Genomic DNA, 20035 nt, shown 5'->3' with positions numbered 1-20035 from the left:
TCCATACTTGCTCTAGGTGCTTGCCTTAATCCATATAGTGCCTTTTTTTTAATGGAATACATGGTTTGGAAATTGTTGAGCTTTCAAATCCCGGGGGGTTTGCTCACGTAGACATCTTCTTAAATTACCCGTTCAAAAATGCACTCTTTACATCCATTTGAATAACTTAAAAGTTCTTGAAGGCAAAGCAAAGCTAAGAGCACTCTTATGGCTTCTAGTCTAGCAACCGGGCAAAAGGTTTCCTTCAAAGTCTATTCCCTCAAATCTGGTTGTACCCCTTAGCTACTAGCCTGCTTTTATTCCTTATTATTGTTTGCCTGAATCATTCACCTTATTCTTGAAGACCCATTTTGTTCCAAACAACAGATTTGCCTCTTTTAGGTCTCTTAAGCTAACTCCCAAACAATCATTCCTGGTGAATTGGTTCAGTCTGGTTCTTGCCATTGCTAAAAATCCAAAATTCATCATCCTAAGGTTTGATCTATACTTGTAGGTTCTAATCATAGAGATGAAAAGCAAGTGACTAACCTCCTTCCTAGTCATGCCCTAGTTCTTACACCTTGAGGGTCTCCTAAAATTAACTCTTTAGGATGACTAGAAAAAATATCTCCATTCTCTAAGGCAAGCTTCCCTGAGACTCGAGCCTTTGTTCTAAAGGTCATAGTCTCTACTTCCTTGAATTGCTTCTATTTCAATCATCTTCAATTTTAGTTTTCTGAGGGCATTCTGATTTCATCAAATAGCCACATGGGTGGATTCTTCTACTACAGGGTTCTTCTATTAAAATTCTAAATAGGCCCTTACCCTACAGAAGATACCTAAGAAGAACACCCCTCATCAGACTGGATCTAAAATTTTCCTAAGGGATGTTTACCATTATTTAAGATGAAGCACTTATACCTAAATTGACATGTAAATGTGAAAGGTTTTTGGTGTCCACCCTTAAGGAGTTTCATATGGAGTTTTATTCCATGCTTCGAATCTACATGTTACTCTGTTCAACATAACAGGCTCTGTGTTGGTCTTCTTCTGGCCCAAAAGTATCTAGGAAGGGTATACTCAGCTAACATTCCCTAGCAGCTTCTACCAAGGTCTATTTTTCCTTTCTGCTATGCATTTGTTGGGGTGTTTTCTAGGAGCTGAGAAATTATGCTCTTTCCTATCTCTCTTGACAGAATGACTCAAATCTAATATTTTGGAACTCTCCACCATGATCGTTTATGGATTGTTGATATTTCCAACCTAATTTTCGTTGAATCCATGTGGAGAAAACTTTAAATTCTCAAAAGACTCATTCTTGTGGTGCTAAGAATCTTACCCAAGTAAATCTTAGTGAAGTCATCTACAATCACAAATCCATAATTCTTTCCACCCTTAGACTGGCTTGTACTAAACGGGTCCAAATAAGTCCTGTGTAGAATCTAGTGGCCTTATGAGGTGATGCACGTCTCTAATTGAGTGAAAGTAGATTTGACTATTTTTCTTGTTGGCAAGATCACATAAGTGAATCTTGGGTGAATTCTAACTTTAGGTACACTCTAACTAAGTTTTTCTGAGTGATGTTTCTAAAGAGTTTGTTCATACTAGCATGGCATAATCTCCTATGCCATAAGCCACGAGTCATCATACTAATTGTTTTCAAGCAAAATGATTTTGATTATCTACAACGATCAAGGTCTAACATGTAAACATTGTTCATTCATTTTCCTTCTAAAAATTACTTCATCAAGGTAAACTATCAGGCATCTATCAGTAAAAAATTTTAACATCAAAACTTTATCACACAGTTGACTAATGCTATGTAAATTATGTTTCAAACGCATCAACTAGTAAAAACATTTTCAATTAAAAAATTCCTAGCATACCACGATACCTGAGCCTATCCCTTCCTGTAGTGTTGTTCCCAACTTACTTTGCCCTCCAGTTTTGGGTCTTTAATAGGATGAACTTTCTTCATTCTCAGTCATGTGTGCGCGAGCAGCCACTATCCCAGGTACCAACACATGCTCTCACTAGGTCCTTTTGGTGAGCAGCAATCCTACAATTTCATTCAAAGATAGATTTGAGGAACCTCAAAGTGGTTGGGTTCCTCCTTATGCTTGCATGAATGAGATGTAATGCAATGTTATGCCTGTGATGGATGGCACGTTTGGTTTCCATACTAAGTGTGTCCTATGGTGATTGTGCATGTGTGGGCTATGTGACCTAACATGCCACAAGAGAAGCATCTAACTCCAGGAAATGGTTTTACTAATCTATGAGGGTGGTGGTCTCTTCCTAAAGCTTGTGATGCATGCTGTGTTGGGGGTTTTCTAGGATGGCCTATTGTGAGTGATGCAATTTCTTTTTCTAGTTCTTTTATTTTTTCACTATAAGTTTTATTTTGAGCTGTCAATCCATCAACATCTATCAATAGCAAGTGCTCACTATGATCTACTTCTAATGCAAGTGCAGTTAGTTTTTCAAACTCTACTCTAGTCAATATGCAATGTTTTCAAGGATTCATGCGGCTTCAATTAGTTCAATATGCTTCTTATTTAATGTGTCATACTCACAAAGAGTACATGTGACTTTATCTAAATCAGAATTTTCTTTACCTAAGTTTAGGCATGCTCAATTTGTAGGAACTAAATTCAATATTAGTTTAGCATGCATTTTCTTCAGTTTCCTATACGAGTCATGAATATTCTCAGAAATAAGCAATAATTCATCATAAGAAAGTTGACATACCTCATCCTGATCCAATTGATCAAGTTATCATTAGCCATAAGACACAAATTTGTTACCTCCTCCTCTGCTTCTTCTTCTGAGATTCTGAGGCAGAGTCGGCCCAAAAGCTTTCTGTGTCTTTGTCTTTCCTCTCTTGTATTTAACTTTGTCATCTCCTTTCTCCTTTGCTGGTTGACTCTTCAGATTAGGGCAATCGGCTCGAAGGTGACCTGGCTTCCTGCACTCAAAGAAAATTGTATCAGATGAAACCTTATTGGACTTGATGCTCTTACCTTTATTCCCAGCTTGTTCTGATGACGCTTCTGTTTTCTCTTCAGGAAATTTTTGAACTGTCGGGTCATCAGTTCTATTTCATCTTCTTCCTCCCTGCAGAGCTTTTCCTTTCTGATTGTAGCTTTTAATGCCACGTCCGCTCCTTTTCTTTTCACCTGCATCACTTTGCCTTTGGCTCACTCCTTATCGTATGCAATGAGTGACCCGAGGAGGTTATCAATAGAATAAACATTAAGATCTTTGGACTCAGTGATAGCAGTTATCTTAGCATCATAGGAACTAGGTAGGCATCTAAGAATTTTATTTACTTTCTCAGAATTTGAAATTTCTCTACCTAATGCATGCAAGGATGTCACGATTTGGGTGAACCTAAGTGTACATGTCAGAAATTGTTTCACTAGGTTTCATACGGAATAATTCATAATCATGCAGTAGAATGTTAAGCTAGACTGTTTTATCTCGTTTGTTCCTTCGTATGTAATCACAGTCTATCCAAATCTCCTTACCAGAAGCACAAGTAGATACTCTCATATAGTCTCAAATTTCAGTGCACAAAAAAAAGCAGTTTAAGCACTTAGCATTCAGTGGGGCTAACTCCCTATCCTCATTGCTCCATTCATTAACGGTACAGGGAGTTTTCAAACCATTAACAGTTTAAACGTGCAACATACCCATCTTTTACTACAATCCACATGCGGTAATCTATAGATTGCAAAAAATGTAGACATTCTAATTTTCCAGAAATCAAAGATATGTTATCAAAAAGTGGGTGGACGAGTTATTGAATAACCCTCCCAGTGTTTACGATTACCAAAATTCGACATGATCATTTTTCAAGGTTTTCTAAAACACTATTTTGAAAAACAGGCTCTGATACCAATTGAAATTACTAAACGACAAGAGGGGGGTGAATTGTAAAAGTCTTTTTCTTAATAAAATTAACCCTAAACAGAGTTCTAATTTTTGTTGTTTTTGAAATTTTTAAAACAAAGATTTATGCAATTTTACTTTCACAAAATTTCACATGCAATAGATATGACAAATTTAAAATGCAAGCAAAAAGTAAACAACGATAAAGAAGAACACACCAAGAATTTTATAGTGGTTCGGTCAAATATGACCTACGTCCACTCCCCGGAGTCCTCCACTCCAGGATTTTCACTATCAAAATAGTTCTCCTTTTGCCCCCCTCGGCAAGGCGGAGAAGCCTGTACAAACCTCCCTTTCACCACCCGGCGTGGCGGAATACCAAACTCTATTTTCGCCCTCTTGGCGACGGCAGAGAACCTTCTCGTTTTTCTCCCTCCTGGAGAAGGCAGAGACCTCGAGGTAACGGATGTAGACGAGCCTTTCCCTTGGAAGATCCTCCCTCAAATCCTTCTCGGCCACAGGAGGAGCAAGTTGCAGCAAGCTTGGAGCAACCGTGTGATCTCCTCACACCTCTTCTCCTCACAAGCTCACCTCCTCCTTCCTCTCTCAACCCTCAAGAATTTCTCTAGAGTTTTCTCCCTTGGAATCCCTCTCTAACCACGTTCACCCCCTCTGTAAATCTTACTCAAAAAGAACTTGATTGATATCTAAAAAGGCTCCAAAAACCTCTGAATTCAAAAGTAGTCGTTACTTTCGTACAGTACGATTCAACATCGTACAGTACGATCTTCATAAACACGTCGTCCTGGGACGAAAGATGTACGAATAGTGCAAAAAATTTGTACTGTACGATATAATATCGTACGGTACGATTCAACAGATACTATTCGTACAGGACGATGGTCTGGACGATCGATGTCGTCTCTGTTCATGTATGGTACGATTACTATCGTACAGTACGATGTGACAAAAAACCAAAGATCTCCAGGACGATATCCGGGACGATCATACTTCGTCTCTGTTCATCGTATGGTACGATTGAGTTCGTACAGTACGATGTTTAAATTTTAATTAGGCCTAGATTACATGCACTAATCACGGGTTAATTTAAGTAAGTATTAAAAACGTATCGTACAGTACGAACCTGTTCGTACAGTACGAACGGCGCAAAATCACTTACTTAAACTAAGTCACGGCTAGGGTTTTGGATCTGAACATATCGTACAGTACGAAAGACCTCGTACAGTACGATCTATTCATAAAATTGTCCACATAGCTTGGATCGTACGGTACGAAATAAACTCGTACAGTACAATCTCCAGAGAAGAATTTTAGTTATATTTTGTAGTTAAAAAAGAACTCTCCCCCTGTGTGTGTCCATGGTGCTCTTACTCTATACGCATTTTTGGCTAGACTCAATAAAGTAAAAATACAATAAATGAAAATACAATGTTTGACTCATACTCCTAATCTACCCGGTCTTGAGTCTTCCTTTCTTCCTGAGTCACTTGTGATCTTCCTGAAATGTTAGTGCTCAAGGAAAATAACAAATACAATAATAATCAATGAAAAGTGGTTCCAAAACACTCATTATTTGGCGTCATCAAAATCTCAAACTCGGGGTCATGGGTTGCAACACCATCATCAGACAACGGTCTTTATGACCCCTGTCTCTCGCCAACTATGGTCCTTTCGACCTCCGTCGTCTGCCAACTATGATCAGCCGATCCAACAAACATGTATATATTAATTCCCACCATGTAATGCACTTTATATGATGTATATTAGCTATATCAAGCCCCAAATGGAGGGCCTGCATTTGTAAACAACTGCAAATATTAGTGGATTCATTCAAACTGGGCCACGCCCCGTGGTTTTTCCCCCTTTCAGAGGTTTCCACGTAAAAACTCTGGTTTCTCATATGAGTACTACACCCTCTCTCTTTTATCTGATTGTGTGCTGGATCTTCGTACATTGCTAAGACGTGAAGCTTTATATTTCTTTACTACCGTGAATACTCCAGGACGCAACAATTATTATGATCATTTGGTAAAGACATTTTACCTTTGAAAGAAGATGCATGTCGTATACCAATTTTTTGAATTATATTAATAAAACTTGAGTTACTGTACCGAGCTTTTTTTTTAATGAATAATTAAAAATAAAATTTGTAGGTTTATTCGATTAAATTCCAACTAATTAGATTAGTTATTTACCTCAACATAGTGGATAGATACTTGAAGATGGAGCAAATTATCAAAAAGTTTGGATTAATGCTATCTTTGAAAGCTGACTTTGGAGATTGGAAAAAGCTTATGGAACATCTTTCAATGATATTCTTAAGTGATTATTGGATTTTATTGTTAAAATGTACTTTTCTTTTTAGCTTTTATTGCTTCGTTTTTCATCTAATTTGTTATTTTAAACTTTTTTTAATTGATTTTGGAATCATTACTAAGTCTTATTCTCTAACTAGATGGGAACTCTGGGATAATAATCAACCCTCGAGTTGTTTATTATTTTGGTATCCCTTGCATCTAAATAGTTTCAAAATAGAAATTAGTGAGTTTCATATCATTTATAATAAGTTTAAATTAACAAATTTAAGTCCAATAAGGTCTCTTTTTTCTGTTAAAAAAGGAAACATTAGCTTCCTTTATCTAATTTGTATTAGGTTCTCTTTTCTTTTATAATTAATGCAATTCTGCATTTCTTCAAAAAAAAAAAAGATTACTTATTTACCAAAATTTTAACTTTGTATAATAATTGATACCTCCCAAAAAATTGTCTTATTGTGAATCTCAAGCCATATTGGAAACTCCCAAAATTAAATTTGGGGTAATCCAAACTCCAATTTCAATAAACTTATAGTCCAATTAAACTTCTTAAGGAAACGAACCTAAAAACATCAAAATTAGTTCAATTTGACCCCAAATGAGTTCAAATACAGGGATCAGAGCATATTTGGATCTTCACAGCATTAATTGGACGACCAATTGATCTTCAAATATGGCATTCTTATAGTCAAATTGAGCATTCCAATGAGCCCAGGATCGCTTAATTCTAACATTATTTGCACAGATAAATGCTTAACAAATGATATATAATCGAATGGATCAATATGTGTTGTCTAATAAAGAACTCCAAAATTACCCCGCATCATCTACATAATCACGAAGCATGCTACTCTAAAAATCTATAAATAGACCCCCACTTCCCACATGAAAAGGGAGTTTGGACCTTTTTCTAGAGATTGGAGAGAACTCTAAGGCTTCAAGGAATCTAGAGTTCTACCCAAGTACAACAGCCAACAAACCTTCATCAACCATCATCGGACCATAGCCCGTTCGCAAACAATCGTCAAACCATAGCTCGTCTGCTGACCGCCGTCGACCATCATCGGAGCATCACCTATCATCAAACCTCCACTCGGCTGCTAGCCATTGCCGGACCATTGCTAATTCGTAGAACACCGCTAGACCTCCGCCTGGCTTCTATTGACCACCACTTTGACCACCATAACTGGCCGACTAAGGTCACAACCACCATCACTCCTTGACTACAGTCCCTCTAATTGCCATTGTCCCCCGACTACAATCCCTTCGACCTTTGTTGCCTGTTGATTATGTCCCTTATGACCATCATCGCCCGCTTACTATAGTCCCTCCAAACATTTTCGCCCATCGAACACAGTCCCACTGACCACCTTCGCTCGCCTACTTCCGTCCACTCCAACCACCGTTGCCAGCCGACTACAACCCGTCTGACCACCATCGTTCATCTATTATGGTCCCTATGACCATCGTCACTCACCTATTATGGTCCTTTTGTCCTTCCTCGCCTCCCGACTAAGGTCCCTTCAGCCTTCGTCATCCACTAATGGCGGTCCCTAAAACCACTATCACCTACCGACTATAGTCGCTCCAACCTCTATTGCCCATTGCTTAAGGTCGCTTTGACCTCCACCGCCCACCGACGACGAATGCTCCAACCTCCATCGCTCACCGGTCAGTGTCCCTCCGACGTCCGCCGCCCACCAAACATGGTCCCTCCGACCTTTGCCGCCCACCAACCACAGTTCCTTTGATCTTTATTTCCCGTCGACCACGGTCCCTCCGACTTCTTTCGCCCTCCAACCACAGTCCCTTTGACCTCCATCACTATCTGACCATGATCCCTTCAACCTCCGTGGCCGACCGACTACGGTCCCTTCGACCTTTGTCGCATGCGGATTATGGTTCCGCCGACCTCAGTCGCATGCTGACTATGGTCCCTCTAACCTCCAACTACGGTCTCTCTGACCATTGTCATTTGACTACGGTCCTACTGATCAAACAAGCAAACCAACACTCTCTTGATAACAACTCTCATATCATTGGATTATTTCAACTCCCACCATATAAATTGTTATATATGATGTATATTTGCTACATCAAGCCAAGGCTTCAATCCCTCCCCCCTTCTTCTCCTTTAAAACAAATAAATTTTATGGAACAGTGGCTATTTTGATATATTGAATGATTGTCAGCAAAAATATTTTGATGAATTGCTTTGAAAGTTTTTAATACAGGTAGAAAGAATATAAATTCCCGCTTGACAGTCAGCTACTGCATTAATATTCTAAACTTCTCAATCAGATCTCACGTAATAATATAGATATGACGACAAAAATAACTGATTTTGGGAAGGAATGCACATTTTCCGCATCTCAAACTACCCTTTAATAGTTTTAACAGATCGAATTCTATAAGATTTGTACTGTTGAGATTAATTCAGTTTACTTTTGTTAAACAATACTGATTTTGTCTGCATCTAATTGCAGCCGCTTCAACTGTAGAGAATCTGAATGCTTTTAAATGAAAAGCTCACCAGAAATGTAATCACCGCAAACTAGAATCCTTGGCAGGAGCAAGAACCCTTCTTAAAATGATGGAAGCGACTAGAATCTCTTAATATGATTTCATGATCAACAATCATGGAGATGCATGTTACGGCGCTATGGAAATCACCTCAGACTCTCAGATTCTTTGTTATACGAATTGTAGCTTCAGGTGAAGAAGGATCCCATAGGCAACTGCAAGTCTTTCACTATGCTCAAAAAGAAGAAAACCTTTTTCCTCATCATCAACATCATGCAAAGCAAAGCATGTTTTAGGAATATATCCTAAAGCTTTGATTCTTTCTATCAATATTCCTAGTAAGGCATATATCTCTCGAGACTCGGGATCTGTACGTCTCCAACAAAGAATGTAACAGTACCCTTCTTTCCCAGAAAGCTGCAACCTGGTCTCTTTTTTATTCCAGAATTCTTCATCAGAAGTCTAATTATGGCAACATTTTGCCAAAGCCCTGCATTAGCATATATATTCGATAGAAGAGTGCAAGTTCCATCATTTATATATTTTAACTCTATTAACTGCTTAAAAGCATATTCAACAAGTTCAACATTAGAATGAGTTCTGCAAGCACCAAGTAAAGCCACCAAGACAACAGAAGAAGGTTCTGTAGGCATTTTAATTATCTTCTCCCTCGCTTCAGTCAGTCTACCACCACGGCCTAACAGATCAACAAGACAAGCATAGTGTTCGGAACTAGCTACTACTCTATAGTCCTTAACCATGGTTTCAAAACACTCTAACCATTGTTCAACCATGCCAGAATGGCTACAAGCATAGAGGAGGTCAAGGAAGGTTACACCATCAGTAGAAAGACTAGATTTTTGCATCTCTGCAAAGATCGATAAGGCATCTTCTCCACGACTATGCATTCCATAACCTGTCATCAATGATGTAAAAGATTAATAACAGCTATCTGTATTTGTACATGTACATGTGTACATTTCTTTATCATTTGTGTATCTATTAATAGTTTAGGACTTAGGCTAAACTCTATATATTGAGTTTTTGTACTTGCCCTTGGTATTTCAGTTATATGAAACACAACACATTTTCTGTTTTCATTATATCAGAGAAGCTTCCTTCTTCCTGTACCTCTTGAGTTTCTTTCTTCTTCTTCTTTCTTCTCTTCCCATTTCCCATTCTTTCCGGCTATGGATGTCTCCTCCACATCTCAAACCGAAGATCATCAAAAAATCATGTCGGAAGATAGCTGCACCATACCTGTCGCTCTCAAATTTGTGATCTCAAAATCAAGATCATTATGCCAGCACAACTTTCTCCCGATAACTACCCGTTATGGCGTTCTCAAGTCCTCAAACTACTGAATGCCAACGAATTCTCCGCTTTTCTTCTTCCATCAGCTTCCCCTCCTGTCCGATACAAAAATTTTCCAGATGGTTGAAAAGAATCAAATTCAAAATATCACGAATGGATTCTGGTAGATCAAAATATGGCGGCAGCATTATGTTCTACCCTCTCACCTAAGATTCTTCTGTATGTTATTCACCTTGAATCTACCTCTACTATTTGATCCACTCTCGAATGCAGCCTTCAATCATCAAATCGTACGTTATACAGCTCAAAAAACGAGCTACATAACGTTCAAATGAAAACCCAGACAATGGCGCAATATCTCCAACAGATTAAGACCATTGTGGACAACATAACCACGGCAGGATCAGTTCTTGATAAAGAAGACATTATTCTGTACACACTAAACGGTCTCCCACCGTCATACAACACCTTCAAGATGGCTATATGCACGATGCTGCATCTAATAGATTTGGACAATCTTTATTCCCTCTTGATCAGCAAAGAAATAAACATTCAAGCAGAATCTGTCCGTCAACTTACCATAGGTGACTCCTCCACTACGCTTTATTCCCACAAAGGTCCCGGTTGACGAGGACGTGAATGATCTTCATCTCAATCATCAAGAACAACCAACAAAAACAACCTTCAATTTCAAATTTTCAACAAACGGGGGCACTTGGAAAATAACTATTGGCACCACCTTAACATGTCTGTCAATCCACCCAAAGCTCAATCTAACAATTCTTCCTCTCGGGAAATAGTTGCAGCAACTGATAACACAAATCTTGACTGGTACCTGGACTCATGTGCATCAGCTCATCTTACTAATTCCTTAGACAATCTCTCGTACTCTAGTTCCTACAGCGGCAATGACAACATCACCAAAGGTGATGGCAGATCTTTACCTATTGCTCATTCCGGCAATGGTATTCTTCCAACACCTTATCGTAAGCTTAAACTTAACTCTTTATTTCATGTTCCAAACTTATCTCACAACATGTTATCCATATCTAATTTAACTCAAGATAACAATGTAGCTATGTGTTTTGACTCTCATGGCTTTGTTATTAAGGACATGAAGACAAACCGAACTCTTCTGTCGGGTCCAAGTACCAAGAGGCACTACCCTGTTCACTCGGCCATCCCTAACTCCTCCACTACGACATTTGTTGCAACTCGTTAAGCCTCGTCTCCATGACACCAAAGACTTGGTCACCTACATCCTACAATTGTTCATGTGGTGTCTAATAACAATAAATTTTTCCAAATACCAAATAACGTTTTCTTTTGCTCTGATTGTAAGACCTCCAAAGGTCATAAACTTCTATTTTCTAAAACTTATGATAGAGCATTTACGCCTTTAGCAATCATTCATTCTGATGTTTGGGGTCCTTCCCCAGCTCCCTCGCATCAAGGTTTCATGTATTATGTAGTTTTTATAGATGATTTTTCTCGCTTTACATGGTTTTTTCCTATGAGACACAAATCTGAAGTTTTCTCTATTTTCTGAATTTTAAATGCTTTGTCGAAAAACAAACTAACTTTTAGATTAAATGACTTCACTCTGATGGTGACACAGAGTACTTGAACTCAAACTTCAGGAATTTTCTTACTCAATAAGGCATTGACCATCAAACTTCCTGCCCCTACATGCCTGAACAAAATGGTGTAGCAGAGCACAAACACAGACACCTCATTGAAACCACTCGAATGTTGCTAAACAGTGCCTCACTTCCTCACTCATTTTGGCCAGATGTTGTCCTAATGGCATCATATCTCATTAACCATCTACCATCTGCAACAACCAACTTCACTTCTCCCCTCTATCTTATATTCCACAAAATTCCTGACTATACATTTCTCAAAGTCTTTGGTTGTTCCTGCTTTCCTTGGATCTCGCCAAATCAACAAAACAAATTGGAACCACGATCTCGATCCTGTGTCAATCTTAGTTACTCACACATCTCTAAAGGCTATAAGTGCTTTGATCCTACAAAAAACAAAATATTCATCTCAAGACATGTTGTCATCGATGAAATCACATTTCCTTTTAAACAACTCTCTACAAACTCATCACCTGTCTCTTCCTCTCTTACGCCAACTCTTCTTGTTCCCATTCCAAGCAATTACAACAAAAACAAGTCATCCAGCTCCTCTAACTCTCATCCCAATTCCTTTAATCCTACCCAACAGCTTAATCCGGATATTCAAGAAACTACCTCGATCACTTCCTCTTCTCAAATCTCTATATCTAATCATGCTACTAATATCTCTACAGCTCCTACAAACATGACTAGATCTACTTCCAACAAACAAAATACTTCTATTCATCCTATGACCACCCAAATCAAAACTGGTTCACTCAAACCAATCCAACGACTCAACTTGCTTCATATTCAATCCTCTTCTCAGTCCTTGTCAACACCTGAACCAACAACATAACATGAAGACATTCAACATTCTCACTGGAGGCGAGCTATGGCAGAAGAATTCTATGCCTTACAAAAATAGGGTACTTGGGAGCTTGTACTAGCTCCTAACGATCTGCCTATCCTTGATAGTCGATGGACATTCCGCACAAAATATAACTGCAAGGTTCAAAGCTCGTTTAGTTGCTCAAGGCAATCATCAACAATACGACATAAATTACCTGGAAACATTTAGTCCAGTAGCTAAGTTTCCAACTATACGAACTTTGCTAACTATCATTGTTTCTAAAAAATGCCCTGTGCATCAGCTGGACCTGACGAATGCCTTCTTGCAAGATAATCTTGATGAGACCATATACATGAAACAATCAAAAGGCTTTGCAGATGATAGCCAACCCAACCATGTGTGTAAACTCAAGAAAGCAATCTATGATCTCAAACAAGCCCCTCGGCAATAGTTCAATACCTTCTTAACATTTTTATGTACTCTTGGCTTCTCTCTGGGAAAAGTAGATTCATCGTTGTTTGTTCTTCACAAGGGAAACATTCATCTATATATAATCAAATATGTAGATGATATACTACTAATAGGCAATGTTTCCTCTATGATCACAATAATTCTTTCTCAAATACACAATAAGTTCGACATGAAACATCTTGGAATGCCTAGCAGTTTTCTAGGAATTCAGCATAGCTCAGTGGACAATGCCTACGTGTTGTCACAAACAAACTATGCCATCCATTTTAACAATGGCTGGCATGACCCAATGTAAAGCATTAGCTAACCCGTCATGTACCAAAGTCCCAGACAATTTTGACACAGAAAAATTCATCACAGATCTCAAGCTATACAAACAGATCACCGGCTTGTTGTAATATCTTACTATAACAAGACTTGATATATCCTTTGCGGTCAATTTATTATCCCAACATATGCATAATCCGACCTCACAACATTGTTTTTACTATATCGATTACTACGTTACATCAAAGGTGCATTATCTTTCAGTCTTCCTATTGTTCAGGTTCCAATGGAACTACACTCATATTCGGATGCTGATTGGGCTGGTGATAAAGAAATAAGATGATCTACATTAGGTTACTATACATTCTTGGGCAACACTTTCATATCCTGGAGCATCAAGAAGCAACAAACAGTAGCTCGTTCCTCAAAAGAAGCTGAGTACCGGGCCATCGCTACAGCTATCTCCAATATCATATCAGACGTCTTTTACTCAATTTTAACATTCAACTAAATTATTCCATAAGTCTACATTGTGAAAGCATGTCTGCCATTGCACTTGCTAACAATCCTGTCTTTCACGCTCGAATGAAGCATATTGAATTCGATCACCACTTCATTCAGGATCATGTTGACTCTCACACCGTTCGGATCTTTCCCATCTCCACCAAAGTTCAGCTAGCAGATATATTTACTAAATCGCTCTCAAGTTCTCGTTATCATCTACTTTGTGACAAGCTTACTGTACAATCTAGTCCATCAGCTTGAGGGGGCGTAATAACAGCTACCTGTATTTGTACCTGTACATGTTTAGATTTCTTTATCATTCATATATCTGTTCATAGTTTAGGACTTAAGCTAAACTCTATATATTGAGTTTTTGTACTTGCCCTTGGTATTTCTGTTATAATGAAACATATCACATTCTTTGTTTTCAAAGATACATAATTCTTTTGAGGGATTCTGTAAAAGCCTTTCTGGGCAGCATCAATATGACCACAATTTGAGTACATATCAATAAGAAAATTGTTAACAAATAGTATCTCGACCTCAGAATGATTTCAGAAGATATAAGCATGGATTTCATGACCAAATCGCAGGACTGACAATCGAGCACATGCCATCAGAGCACATGATATGGTAAAATGTTAGGGGAAGAAGAGCCATCTTTTGACATGGTTGAGAAGAGCTCAAGTGCATTATTGGCATCTCCATGCTGAGCATAACCACTAATTAACACAGTCTAGGTTATCACATTCCTTTTACTTAGTGGTATGGAACTAAATATCAAAGAGCTGAATTGAAATACTTGCACTTTGAATACATATCTATAAGACCATTTTGCACCCTGAAATCTTCTTCTTCATCACAATCATCATCTGAAATCAAAAGGCATGTTCTAAGAGCATAAGCATGTACTTCCATCCCTTGAGACAGTGCTCCCACAGAAGCACAAGCTGATAAGAGAGAGATGTTGGTGACTGAATTAGGATTAGAACCAGAAAGCTACATTTTCCTGAAAACATAGAGAGCCTCATGGACATGACCATATTGAGCATATCCAATAATCACTGAACTCCTAGTCACAACACTTAATTCTATTTTATTCTTCTCATCTCATTGAACAGCTCTAAAGCCTCATTAAATTTGCCATTTTGTGAGTAACCAGTGACAATTGAATTCCAAGAAACCACATCTTTGTTTCCCAGCCCATGAAAAACTTTCAGTGCATCTTCCATCATCCCACGCTTGGCATAAACATCAATGAATGCATTCGCTACAAAGACATCCTAAGTCACTAATGAGTTGGTTAAGGGAGAGAGAAAGGGAAGAGTGTTTGTGGAGAAGAGTCTTGAAGCAGTTGTCTTCATTGCCTTTGTTAAGTGGAGAAGCATTAGGGTGGAGGTGGCGGTAGCTGCAGCGACGATGACTCATGCGGGCTGCTCTATTGTTGAAACTGAAAGCCGAGGTGGAAGCCATTGATTCATTTCATTGGAAAAGAGTAAAGGAAGGGTATATATTTGTAGGATGGTCAGAATCGGGTTTTAGGTCGAACCCGAATCAGACATGGCACTTTCTAATCCTACCCGAACCTGACCTGTTTTTGCAAGCGGGTCAGTTTTTCTTACCTGAACCAGACCCGCTTTGGGTCTGCGTCAACCCGAACCCGACCCACTTTGGGTATGTTTTACTAATATATATTTTAATTTTATTTGATTTATTTAAACCTAAATTGAATTGAGGTTTGATTTACTTCAATCATTTAAAATAAACCAAGATTAATTCGGTTTGGGCAACATGGTTTATTATTTTTTAAAAATAGTATTTACTTATATCATAACAATCTTCTAAAACTCTCCTAAATCAATTAAAAAATGGGTCAAATTGGATTAATTTCAGGTTTCTCGGTCAACCCGAATCAAACCCAATTTTTGCAAATGGGTCGAAATCCTAAACCCGAACCCAACCCTGTTCGTGTTCGGGTTCGGGACAAGTTTTCGTGTCGTGTCAAATATTGACACCCCTAGCTCAAATTGTTTGCTTGAAAAACTAATTTACTCTATTTTTGGATAGTGAGAGTTGTATATCATATTGAGTAAGAGGTATTTTTTCTTGTTTGATCTATTCTATGAAAGTAGATAAATTATGGAAGAAGAATTGCATGATAATTCTAGCATCAGTCTTAGATAAGAGTATAGATTCTCCTCTTTCTAATGTCATGGTAGCGTGAGAACTTTTGGATGTATTTCTTGAGAAGTTAGTCAGCTTTCCTTTGGGCAGAGATATAGAATACTATATTGATCTATTTCTAGGTACGACCCCAACATCTATGGCTCCATATTAAATGACACCTAAGAAACTTTAAGAGTTGAAGGTGCCATTTTAGGAGTTGGTTGATAAATGATTCATCCATTCAAGTGTGTCTCCATGGTGAGCACTTATTTTATTTATAAAGAAAAGGACAATACGTGTATAATATTTACAGGAGTTGAATAAAGTCACTATCAAGAATATGTATACTCTAACACAATTATTGATCTATTCGATCAGCTTACTAGATCTTCTATATTTTTGAAGGTTAATCTATGATCAGGATATTATCAGGAAAAGGAGAAAGAGTCTGATGTGATGAAGATGCTTTTAGTATGAGGTACAAACACTATGAGTTCCTAGCCTTAATTTTGGGTTGACTAATACACAACCCATCTTTATGGATCTAATGAACTGAGTGTTCAAAATTTTTTTGAATAAGTTTGTTAATATTTTCATAGATGATATTTTAGTTAATCCTATTTTGGAGACACTGAGGCAGCATCAACTATATGTAATATTCTATAAATGTTAGTTTTCGCTTAGAAGTATTGCTTTTTTTGGGGCACATGGTGTTATTTGTATAGATCCTTAAAAAGTTTAGATAGTTATTGAGTGGCTGAGCCTACTACTATATTTACGGTATGTAGTTTCTTTGGTATGGCTAAATATTATGGGAAGTTTGCGAAATAGTTTTCTTAAATTTTTGCAGCTCTAGCAAGACTGAATAAAAATTAGTAGCTTCTGTCCGAAGTCCAGAGTGTGAGGTTAAATTTTTGAGATAAAATAATTGTTTGACTTATGTTACAATTTTGGCTCTTCATCTAGTAGAGAAGATTTTCAGGTATTTAGTGATGCTTCACTGAGAGGTTTGTAGGATGTGTTCTAATACAACAAAAAAAGGTGATTACCAATATTTCTAGACAGTTGAAGCCACATGAGAGGAATTATCCGACATATGATATGAAACTTATTATTGTAATTTTTATTTTAAAGATCTTATGACACTATCTGTATGATGTTAGGTGTGAGATTTTTACAAATCATTAGAGTCTAAAGTGCATATTTACTTAGAAGAATCTAAATTTGAGGCAAAGGAGATGACTTGAATTGATTAAATACTATGATATAACTATTTAGTATCATTATAGCATTGTTAATGTGGTAGCAAATGCTCTGAACAAGAAATCTTCTGTATTATCATGTGTTCAACTGACTTCTGATGAATACTTAATAAGCAATATTCATCTACTAATTGGGATTCCAGTATATTGGCTCAGATGACTTATTCAGCCTTCTTTATAAGAAAAGATTCAAGATGCTCAAAAGTTAGATATATAATATACAAAATTTATTGATCAAATTATGTTTGGTAAGAAATTTGAATTATGAGTGTATGATTCTGACATTACTTTCTTTAAGGATAGATTATGAATTCTTAGTTTAGGAGATTTGAGATGAGAGATTCTATATGAGGCTCACTATTCAGGTTATACAATTCTCCCAGGAAGCAGTAAAATGTACAATAATTTGAAAGGTATGTTACAAATCTGGGCATATATACAATGGTTTTGATGATAACAATATTACTGTTTCTTTACTAATACTAGTCTTGCATATCTATTTTGATTGCCCTGCTCACTAATCTTTCAGGTCCACAATTTCACTTGGAACATCAATCAGCTCAAGATCAGGTAGACTAGGATTAAGTCAGTCTGTAATTTTAATTCTAAATACATCTTTTTATCTTTTATCGAGTCAAATGTAATGTGATGGATCCTGAAGCTAAGTAACCTTGCACACACACACTTAAGGGGAGAAATTTGGTGAGTTAGAGTTCCTGTTCTGATTTTGATCATATCGTACAAGACGATCCTGAGATCATCTTGGACGATCTATTAAAAAAATAAACCCTAATTAGGGCATCTGGGTTAAGTAAGCCTGATCAAGAAAATTGTCCTGACGATACTCCTATCGTCATGGATGATATGCTTAAATTAAAATACCCAGCTGCTAAACTCATTTAGGTAAGATTTTATACTCATAAAGTTGTACTAATCGTACATGATGATCATGATCGTTCTGGACAATTTCTATTCAATCATGCCTAAATTGATCAGGTTATTAGGAGAGTAATTAAGGATAGATTGATCGATTATATCATCCTGGATGATCGCAGAATCATCCTAAATGATTCTCCTAAGTTTCCTGAACATCCCAAACTATATTTTGGATGATAATGTCTATTTTTGTGCTAATCAGATAGGACAATCGTGACATCATACTAGACGATCAGATATATTTTAACATATCCTCCCAATTTATCTTCTAGACATTCTGAACTATCTACTGGATGATAATGTCTGATTTTGAACTAATCATACAAGAAGATGAATGTTGCAAATCTATTTTCATGGCTTGTGTTTTGATGATTGACAAATACTACTTGGACTGCTTGTTGCTTCTAACTTTTCAGGAATCAAAGATCGGACGATCAAGAAGAAGCAAGTACAAGATTGCGTGGGTTTAGGGTTGAGTCAGTCTGTACTTTTGTTTTTCTCTTTTGAGTCTACTTGTAATGGTCAAAGAGACTGATGCTAAGTAACCCTACACACACACACTTGAGAGACTTAGAATTTCTATTTTTGCCCACATCGGCCAGGACGATATTCATATCGTCCTGGACGATCAGCTTAAAACAGAAAGTCTAAATATGGATTCTTAATTAAGGCAGTCATCATTAATATATTGGCCTGGATGATACGTGTATCGGCCAGGATGATACGCTCAAAATAAAAAGAAGTAGCCTCCTTAGACAGTTAAGGTATACAGTATTTTTAAATTATCAGCCAGGACGATCCCCAGATCGGCCTGGACGAAATTACCAAATTATGCCTTAATTGATCAGGAAATCAAGTGAATAATTAAGGATGATTGATACGATCATATCGGCCTGGACGATCGCAGGATCGGCCAGGACAATCCATTAAAAATCCTTAAATTACTTCAAGACGATAAATATCGGCCAGCTCAAAAATAGGGCGATGCTCAGGACGATTTCCCTCTGATTTGAACTGATCGGCCAGGACGATCTTGAGATCGGCCTGGATGATCAAGCCAAATTTCAATCATCCAGGACTGTTCCCAGGGCGATGCTCTGGCCGATCTTCTAAGTTTGTACTAATCGGCCAGGACGATGTCTATATCGGCCTGGATGATAAAGTCGGCTACTTGCAATTAATGAGCTCCTTTGAAGCTCTTCTATTTAAAGAGCTCTTGTTCAGCATTTTTCAAAACCTTTGGCTACTGCCTTGACCTGAGAAGACCTTGAGGAGAGAAAGAGAGAGAGGGAGAGAGAGAGGATCTTGTGAGGGGGATTCACAAGGGTTGCTTCAAGGATCGCTCTGCTTGTCTTTCGTATGGATTTTCTCGTCCGTGGAAGGGTCGGTAGAGGTAAGGAGTTTGCTTTTGGTTGTGGTTCTCTGCCAGCTTCAAGAGGAAGCAAAAGGAGGTAGGTTCTCTGCCTTGCCAGGGTGGCAAAAAGGAGGTTCTTGTAAGGGCTTCTCTGCCTAGCCGTGGGGGCTAAAGGAGAGTCACGTTTTGTAGTGCAATACTTGGAGGGTGCCTCCAAGGAGTGGACGTAGGTCGAGTCGACCGAACCACTATAAATTTCTGTGTTCTTTTTCTTGCTTCCGCACTTTTAAATTCCGCATATATTTTGTGGTGTGATTTGGTTTATACAATTTTCTTTCTTTATGAAAAGAGTTTTTAAAATACCAATTCAACCCCCCTCTTTCTTAGCTTAAGCCAGTTATATAGTGCTTAACATCTCTAACGAACTTTCAATGATGTCCTCCTCTTTTTGGAAGCAAAAGCTGAGCATTTGAGATTTCTTAAAAGAATTATTACATAGTTCTATAACTTGACGGGCTTGGCCGTTAATGTTAGTAAATCTACTGTTATTTATT

The 20035-nt window shown here is 37.8% G+C and overlaps 1 pseudogene; it reads right to left on the bottom strand.

Moving 5' to 3' along the window:
* Window positions 1-8763: 8763 nt before the first annotated feature.
* LOC110095536 overlaps window positions 8764-20035 on the bottom strand; it is a 15063-nt pseudogene continuing 3791 nt past the window's right edge.

Source organism: Dendrobium catenatum, unplaced genomic scaffold (assembly GCF_001605985.2).
Source record: "Dendrobium catenatum unplaced genomic scaffold, ASM160598v2 original_scaffold_41454, whole genome shotgun sequence".
Classification (NCBI taxonomy): domain Eukaryota; kingdom Viridiplantae; phylum Streptophyta; class Magnoliopsida; order Asparagales; family Orchidaceae; genus Dendrobium; species Dendrobium catenatum.
This window is presented reverse-complemented; position numbering and strand designations above follow the sequence as displayed.